A 10,114-nucleotide genomic window follows, 5' to 3' on the forward strand; every position below is an offset into this window, starting at 1 on the left:
AGACATGGGGCAAGGCTGGGATGATGAAGGATTGTTATTACATTTTCTTTCTGCTAAGCCCGTCATTACTTATGCTACTCTCTTGTCCCACATTAACCTAGTTCCTCTCATTCCTGCAGGTTTACGCTTAAAACATTAGTTAACATTTATTACGTCATCTTACTCCCTAAGTGTTGGTTAGCAAACTCTATGCTGTCAGCTCTTTGTACTTTTTCTCATCAGCCAGTTCTTCCAAGCACATAACTACAGTTGGCTCTTCTTCTCTGAACTTCCTCCAGCTTGTCTTCCTGGTAACGAGGTGCAGAGAACTGCGCTCACCTTTTCCAGATGCTATCACGCGTCAGTTCCAAGAAGAGAGGCTCGCTCGCTCTTTCCCTGTGGTGCGTCTCCACGAGAGCCCCATATTGTATCGGCATTTTTAACCGTCGCATCACCTAGCGAATTCAAATGCAAATTCAGAGGTCCTCCTTGCCCGATGCAGCAGTCAGCACGTTTTTTCCGCCCTAAGAGAAAAGGAAGACAGCAGACCTCGCCTTTCTGACAAACATTACCATTTTTGTAGGGAGCCCAAATTGTTTTCTAACTCTTCGCACTAACCAGGTAAATTGGCTTATTTATGACAGTGAGCGGAACGATAGGAAGTACTAAGTAACCCTGTACTGGTGGTCAGAGTAAAGCAAAAACAAAGCCGGTTTCCAGTTTTCTGCGCTGAGACTGATTTTCCATTGTCGTTCCACATTATCTTCCCATTTAAGTCTGCCCATGCAATTCTGTTGCGCATCCTGTAATTCTGTTTTAGTAGGTTTAAAACAAACAAAAGGAAGTACTTTTTCACACAGCGCGTAATTAAATTGTGGAACTTGTTGCCATGGGAAGCGCTGGATGCCAAAAGTACAAATAGGTTCAGAGAAGGAGACGACAAATTAATGAAGGATAGGTACATTGATGGGTACTTTACATAGTAGCTTGCTCACAGCGTTTGGCTCAGGAAGCCCTTAGGCTGCTGTTTGATGAAGGCAGGAAAGGATTTCTCTATCTGTGCCTGTTTCTCACACAGTTTCCCTCAGTAGCCTCTTCTGGTCGCTGGCAGGAAGACAACATCGGAGCTAATGGTCTGTCTTAGTAGAGGAGCTCTAATGCTCCTCTCCTAACGAGAGACACAGATGTCAATAGATGCCTGTAAGTTTAAAAAAATTAATCTTTAAGCTGAAAATGGACTCTGACACTTCTGAATTCCTCTTTGGACATTTTTATCAGATCTGATCCAGCTGACATTAATACATGAAAGTTTACAGCAAAGTGTACGACTGAAATGCAATACTTTAAGGCTTCAGGAGGACTAGGTTTGTTGGCCCAGCCAAAAGTTCGACTTTGCAGATATTACAGGTTGGATCAACTTCATTGGGGGCTGATGTCAAGAGGAAACCTGTTATCTGCTCTTGGAGCTCTCTCCTCTCCCTGAACAAATGCTCCCACCAGTCAACATGGTGCCATCTCTTCTTGTTGACTTTGCTCTGTAATTGCTGGTTTATCAGTCCCTCCTCAGACTTCTCCATTTGTCTTGACTGATGAGCAAAACGAGCAGAGCCGTACACGCGCACACAGAGTCAGAAAGGAGAGGACGGCAGGCTGACAAGGAAGGAGAGGACAGCGGGCTGGCGAGGTGGGAGCAAGCCCTGGCCCCGTGGCCGCTGCTCTCACCTGGGCAGGGAGCCTCACCCCACAGGCTGCACCAGTTGCTCCAGTCCGGGAGGGAAAACTGGCCCATAATTCTGATAGCATCATGAGTTGCTTTCATTTCTTGTTCTGTGTGTTTGGCTGCAAAACATGTAGTCTGATTTCATCTGTATTGCTTTGTCATTGAGGTTTCTTTCTGCATCATTCAGAACGATAGAATCTCATTTTGGTCACAGCTCTGTTTCCCCACTTCTGCATTAGCTCAGACTGTGTGCTAACTGCCTTAGTTACTGCAGACAAATTCTCTCAGGCAAGGTAAGGAATAGAATCAAGTGATTTATTTCTATTGTGGAGAAAGCTGTATATATTTATGTACATTATGTTGTTAAAAATGCGAGTGGTTAAAAAGCCAGAAAACAGTGTTTGTTGGCTAAGGGCCTGCCTCACCGGGAAGGTAATGGCAATGCAAGAGGATCGAAGTCAGAGGCTTCATTTTCTCTTTGTCGCCAGAAGCCCCGAAGTACAGGCCGTTTCCTTGGATTTTGAAGAACTTTTCAGATCCTTTGGCTGCAGGAGGGAGAAGGGCAGACTGCACAATCTGACCGAATTAGCCATCTGCTACTCTAGCTCCATGACGCAGTACTTTAACTTTAGCATCTCAATGTTATTAACTCAAATTTCCTAAACGTTGCTATAGTTCCTTTGGATGATGGTAGACTCTATGGAAGGAAAGCTTACATTCAAGTCAAGCGTTAGGAGCAGCACTGGTTCTCTTTTTTTGTCCGAGTGCTGCTGGGATGGAGAACATGGAACTCCATGCATGTTGTGGATGCAGCAGTGACTACAGTAGCACTGTGCTGCCAGGCAGGTGAGGGAGAAGACCATGGTCCAGCAACTCTGGACTGGAAACTGGGGACCTGGACACCTACCTTTGCCACGGCATGCTGCTGCTGGAGCTCAGGTCACCGCATCCATGCCTGTCAATGCCTGTTCACCTGCTCCCTAACCAGTCTTTTAGACTAAATTCTTCTACAGGTGTGATCCGCATAGTGCCCTGTTCAGTATATCTTGGTGGGGAGCTCTTAGAATGTCCATAATTTAAATATTAATTATGACACAAAAGCAGTGATCCAAATGTTCAAGCCATAGTCTTGAAAGGAGCTGTCAAAGGCCACTTTATTAGGCCTGTTTCACTAACAAGTTAAGATGCCCCCATGAAAAACTACGATCAAGCTTTTTTCTGTCAATTGGTTGTTAACATACCAGTCCTCCGTTTTTCCAGTGCCAATTATTCTTGCCTCTACAGACTGGGGTGCACTAGTCATGATGCAGAACATTCCCTAGAATTAATAGGTTAAAATAAACAGTCAACCCAAGCCCAAAGGCAAAGAGCTAGTCCTGGACACCTGGCAAGATAATCAGGGAATAACTAACACAGATAATCAGCAAATCATTCAAATGAATTGATTTGGCTCTGGCTGGCGTCCCCGTTTCTGCCTGAAAGCTTCAGTGAAATCCAAATAAGTGGCAGTTATCTTACTGTCTCTTCCTGTTATCTGACACTAATGACAGCAGGGGAGAGAGGGGGAAATCATGTCTTTGAACAGGATCATGGCCTTTCATTTCAAGTAAATACTACATCAAAATGGAAACTGTCTGAAGAATGAGTCTGCCTTGGCTTAGTCCTGAGCAGATTAAGTAATGTATTAAAACCAGACGGTATCAGATTCTTGCAGTAGCTTCAGCACCTTCACTACAAATGCACACACAGAGAATCAGAAAGTGCCATTTATAATGACCTGAAGGTGGCTAACAGTACAGCATGAGGTAGCTGTGAAGAGTCAAAATTCAGCCAAGGCATCTGTATTTCATGTTTCAATAAATGTCTTTAACATTAAAAAAAAAAACACAATAGGAAAATTCAAAGTGAGTGATGTTTATCCCAGATTCATCTATGCACTTGTAGCATCCAAGTTAAAATCATTACCTCCTTAGGTTTCCATGTAGTCGACGGAGAGAAACAAGCACAGCACCTAGCCATGAATCATCCTCTGAGGTTCCCGCCTCTCTCCCCTGACTTTGGAAAGAGCAGGGTATGACAGGGTTCTCACTTAGGTGCCTGCACAAACATAGGTGGGGTGAATCCAGGCCATGCTTTGCTTTGGGAGGAAAACCTGGGGCCAAGAGGTGGCTTGAGCACAAGATGACAATCTCCACTGAAGCTTCACCTGGACTTCTGAGCTCCATCAAAATCAACCACAGCTCCTGAAGAGGTGGTGAGGGCTGAAACCCCATCTTCTGTCACACCAAGCTCCAGATGGGTTTGAGATTGGGCCCCTCAGCCACACAAAACACAAGTGGAAATAATTGCAGCTCCATGAATATGACAAGATCCAAACCATGGTGGCATAGGAAGAGATACACGGGCTGTGCTTTGACAGCAGCTTTTGTTGGCAGGGCAGGTAGGCAGCAGTGGTAGTCAGCCCTCAAAGCATGGCAGCATGAAGTGCCAGCATCCATGTGTTAGCACCCTTCTCACTTTCACTCAGAGTGGGTACTCACTTGGGACCAGACTTCTGTGGCTGTTCACACAGCAGGAATGCCACAGAGATGAGGAATTTCTCTGTAATACTTGGATTCTGGCAGTGCAAGATCTGTACTTGCCCTTGGAGCAAGCAGTAAAGAGCTCTGGGGTCAGATCATCGGGAGCACGTGCACAAGAACAACAAAGCATTAAAAATACAGTGGGCACAAAGTGTTTTATAGCTCTTCTGTTAGAGAAAGCTGCACCAGTGACAATGCCATAGGGAAACCAGCCATCAATTTAAGTTGCAAAGAGTTGCAGTACTTTTTGCTCTGGGCACCAAGCTGATTTGCCATGTTATAAACTGAACACAAGAGACATGCTGGGTTAGCACCTATGTTGCAGCCCAGCAACCAGCAGCCTGACATCTCTGGTAAACTGTACTTCTTGTGACATGCTGTTCACTTCCTCTGTACTCTGCCATCTAGCTAACCCTTCCTTCCACAAGCTGCAAAACCATGAAAGAACTAATCACAGTTAGCTCTAATAATACCAAGATCTTGCAGCCAAGTGTATTTCATTAAAAAAAAAACAACTTATCAAATAGTCTGTCTTACACCACAGTTTAAAACAGTCTTCCTGAAGTACTCCCTCTTTCCTCTCATTACCGGTCTAAAATACCAAAGCAGCCAATGACAAGTTACAAGCCTGTAACCTTGTGGCAAATTAGAACTAGAAACTAAAGATTAATATTACAGTAAAAATATACTGTGAGCATTCTGGTAGAATTACTTTTGTACTGGATAGTTTTCACATTGTCAAAGCTCAGAAATGTACTGTCACTAGGTTTGAAGATATTACTTTACGTGCTTTTCCAAGGTCTCTAACATTTGCTGTATTCCTCCACATTTTCAAAAGATCGTACCCGGATGGATGGTATTAAGAGATGGAGAGCTACATATCATAAGAACAATACAATGGAAAAAAGATTAAATAAGTTCCAAGTACTCTCATTTTTGCAAGGTCCAAATTAACTTCCTTAATAATTATGCTTTTTAATATTTAAAAACCCCTAAAAGTCAGATTGTATTGTAGATCCAACATCTTTTTTCAACATACTATTCTGAATAATTTAATGACAAATCTGAGAAATGACAGGACAAAACTCCATTGCATAATACATTTGTACTCAGTGCTTTATTCTGTTTTACTTCTAACACTTTAAAAATGTTTTGATCCTGTTTTATCGGAAAGAAAATAAACTGTAAGTGAGGCTTCAACCCAAACAGTTTTTCACAGCAGTAGATATAAACTCTGGAAAATAAAACGCAGGCTAAAAATGTTCAGGGACTATTAAATGTAATGGAAAGAAAGCGCCTATCACTTAACTGAATTTTCACCGCTAAAGCAGTTTTATGTTTGCTGTTCACAGGTACTAACATTTATGATAGTAACCTTTATAAAGTCAATTTAATTATCTTTATCTTATTACAAATAATAAATTTAGTTGTCCTACAATGAAAATCAATTGTCAACATAAGCTATGGTTAACATCTAATAAAACAGCCCTCTGTAAATCCATGATTAATAAGATTGGCTTCTGTATTAACTAACAGACATCATAAAATTTCCTTCCTTGCATTAATCTGTATATTCAAGGTTCATCCTGCTGGACTGAGTTTCCTAAAATAAACTGTTAGAGCGAACGAGCAAAATTTTGGTGCCTATCATTATTATGTTATAACCATTTGAATATATATCTATAGCTGAATGGGTTTGAAATTAATGTCATATTTTAATTAAGTCATAGAAGATGGTGGATATAACAAATGATAAGTGATTCACTTCTTTGTTTCCTTTAGCTTCTGAACATAATGATAATGCCGCTTATGTTTTGGCTAATTGAAATGTGAAAAACCAATTTCCCAAAACAGTCTTTAGATATGACGGGGTTACTTAAGCTCTTCTGTGTCAAAAAATATTGGAATTTACTCCCTCAGAAACATGTTTATAAGTTTCGACTTCCAAAGTGGGAGTAGCGGTGCTCAGATTCAGCATGAAGTTATGTTCCGGAAGACAGGGGATAACTGTGTCGTCCTTTGGAGATTTAAAAGGTTCCTCTTCCTGTGATACACATTATGCTGAAGGACACTGGCATGATACAGCGGCCACTACAATCAGTGCTAGCTTCAGCTGACATGGGGTCTAGTCTTTTAACAGCAGAACAATATCATACCTATCCTGAAAGATCCGAAAGTCATTTTACAAAGTAGGGGAAGCAGGTATGCTTGAAGTACTCGTGAAAGAACATACAGAATTAGGGATGAAAACGACTTCCAGGCTTGCCTAGACAAAGCCTTCTAAATGCCATGAAATCTTTTGGCCACAGAGACCAAACAGGGCCTTCGATTTTTTTGGTTTTTAAGCATCATTATGAACTCAGTATGTACTTTGGAAAACGGAGAATCTGATCCTTCACCTTATTACTTTAGTATAAATCAAGTGACTGTAGCAGAATCAGCCCCATGTAAGACTGGACTTGTGCAGTGGGGAAATCAGTCCTCTGAGAAGCAGCATTCATTATTATTACTCGAATGACTGGGGAGGAGGCATGTATTTAATCTGGTTTGTTTAATATTTGTCATAAACGCTAGAAGAACATATTTTCTTTCCTGCTAATTGTTATTTTTCACTTTGCAAAACTTGTGTTAATTAGGCAAAAAAACCCATATTTTTTAAAAATTAACTTCTGCCAGTGAAAATACAATTCCTTATCACACGAAAAAAAAATCTTCACATAGTAGGTTCAGTGCTCTGGACATTGTCAGAATATGATTATAGTCAAAACTATATATATATATATGTTATCAACAACTGTAGATGATTACATCTGGAAAGACCTGAAAAAATCTAATGTACTTTTATGTCATATTTCTGTTTATTTCATTCTTACATTTTGGTCATTTTTAATAAAGAAAATACACTAGTCAAGTTCAAAGTTTTAGTCATTGTGCCTCATTCTTTGAATTACAATGTTTAGGTTATGAACAGACCAAGAGTCACAAAAGCATTTCAAGTATAACTAAGGAAGTCAAGGGAACATTTATATAGGTTTAATATTTTGGAGAAAAAGGAAACAATCCAGTTAATCTCCATTATTTTACAAAATCTAACTTCATGCCACCTGAAAACTGACAGCCTTCTCAGTTTTAGAAATCTGGAAATATGGAACAATTTTCAGACCTCATATAAAAACGGCAGCTTGTTTCTAACTTCTTCCCTGACAAGAGACTGCTGGACCAAGAATTTGCTCCTTTTTATCTGTCTGAATAGCACTTGTGTAGCTATCACGTGCCCTCCTTTTGGTAGCTAGACCCTTTCCTAAGGAATCAAAGATGATTTTAGAAGTATTCTGAACACAGGGATTTAAACATTCACTTCGCTGCACTGTGTTCATACTTTTAACATTTTCAAGATTGAGCACAGCAATGCTGCTGTGGATTGAGTTTGTGTTCAACCTACAAGAACAGCCTACTTTGCTAGGTGGTCTACGGCTTGCCTGTAATACTATGTCACATAAAGCCTACTAATGCAAAGCCTAGCATGATTTATTGTTATTTAACTTTATAAAGTAACTGTGTGGGTGGGCGTGCAGTTTATAGAGCATTGCCCTCTACCATAAAAAGTAGTTTCTAACAGGGAAAGAAAAAATAGTAGTCAAATGGTTGTAAACGCTCATTTAAAAAGTATATATTTACCAACTATATATTTTAAAATTTATTTCTTTTTTCCTGTTTTTAATGCTCTGGAACATTAGAACTTTCTTTTTTCCCCTTCAATCTTTTTGATGGAAAAGGAATGTTAAACTTTAATTTTATTTTTCCAGTTCCTTCTAGCTTTATTTTTTCTTTTATCACCCCAAAGAGTTGCAGGCTTCCTCTTGTTTCCTCAACCCATTTAACAGATGATTACAATGGTGACTGACACCTAACAGAAAAAAGAAAGGCAGAGTCTAGCAACTACGCACCTTCTCCTCACTCCTCTCTAGCCCTACACAATTGCTTCTGATACCCAAAATAAAACCAGCCATCAACAGCAGCCACTCAGCTTAGTCTTCTTTCCTCTCTTCAGGTATACATTGCATTGCCCAACAACTCCGATTGCAGCTCCCCGATTTCCAGAAGGAAGCAAGAAGTTTCCTTTCCTCCGTTTCCTCCTAACTGCTCATTTTTCACTTGAAAAGCAAGCTGGTGGCTCTGACTATCTGTGCTTCTCATGGCCCTCATACTGCGCTCTCTGCATTCCCCCTTTACAGGCATTTAAACTCATATTTTTCGTCATTTCATTTCCCCACATTGCATTCATCCTACCTGGGTTTTTCACTAAATCAAGAGCTGTCCCACTTGGCCACTAATCCAGAATCCAAAAAAACTCATCAGGTTAATTAGAACACAGCCATATACCCTGGTCACCACAACTCTCCCTCATGCTCAGCTGGACTAATTCAGTCAGGGTACAACCTTGCTATTTATTCTGTGGAAATGGCTTCCTACTCTTCTTATAAAGGATGCCTTATAACAAGAGAAATTCAAACCACCATGTAAGCTAGCCTGGACCATGTCATTTCTTCCCTCTGGGTTAGACCTGCGAATCCAGTGGGTATGTACAAGAAACAACTCTTGCTTTATTTTTCTTACCCTCCCTTTTCTCCTTCTATCATACATTGTACGATATACCAAAACAAGTAGGCCCTGCTTTCTACTTCGGGCAACGGCCATGTGGTGGGGGACCCAGAAAGCAGGTCAGGACAAGAACTTAGTTACTGAGAGTGTCTATCAGCCCTGCAGCAAAGCTCAAGACATAGGTTGAATCATCTTTTTCTCAAATGCGGCTCTTCATAAAACAAGCCCTCACCCAAGCTTGAATATAGAATCATCCTTGTGGAAGCATAAATTCGATATTAGTTTTTGAAACCTGTTCTTTTAACAGATGCTTGACAAAAAGCTTGGCAAAATGCTTATTTCTAAGTCCTGGTTAGTGGCCAGTACTTGAGCTTTGGACTAAGGCTTTAGTGTTAGAGCCATCTAGTGGGAGAAGAGACACAGAGAAGCTGAGACAGGTTCTGCATCTGGATTTTTCATCCTATTCAGCTTTCTGGTGTGACCTCCAGACACCAGGGCCAATGAAACAGTGATCTGCCATGCCAGTATTGCAGAAAAAACCCCAAGACAATATGACTCTGAGGGGTACTTTAGAAAAAGAGAGAGCATGCAAGCAGTCCATGAAATTCATACAATTGTTAAGGCTCCCAGTTACCAGGAAAGCAGCCTGTGCCTGTACCAGGGGAAACCAAATAGCTAAGGTAGAAGAGACAGTTCCAAAGAGGATAAAGCCAGGAAACACAGATTCTGGCATGATTTTATGGATGTGACCCTCCCTCAGCTACTAGCTGTTCCAGTTTGTTTGTTCATACTGATCCTGTGAACTCCACAGAGAAAATGAAGCAGTAGGGTGAAAGGCTTGCGCAAGCCTCTCACATTTGGCTTAGGCCATTCCAATATACAGCTGTGGGATGAGCTCTTTTGGTTGAATTTTAGTTAATGATTTCTTGAACAGTCTTGGAAGATCTTGCTAAAATCTAGTCAGTGTTAACAGACATGTGGTGCAAGAAAATGGATCCTAGGCCCTGGAGAGTTCTTAAGTCCATTAAGTTTCTGTTGCCTGTATTTGACAATACACCAAACACTCTCTGAAGGAGACAGTCCTGCAGCTTCCAGTGTTTCAAGTCCCTTACAACAATACAAAGATTTGGTATACAAGCTAGGTACCAAGATATCATAACACCCCCCCAAATGTAAAAAAAAAAAAAAAAAAAAAAAACTTCCATATTTGTGTCTCATTCATTTGAAAGGG

Source organism: Aptenodytes forsteri, unplaced genomic scaffold (assembly GCF_000699145.1).
Source record: "Aptenodytes forsteri isolate BGI_AS27 unplaced genomic scaffold, ASM69914v1 Scaffold15, whole genome shotgun sequence".
NCBI classification, from domain to species: Eukaryota; Metazoa; Chordata; class Aves; order Sphenisciformes; family Spheniscidae; genus Aptenodytes; species Aptenodytes forsteri.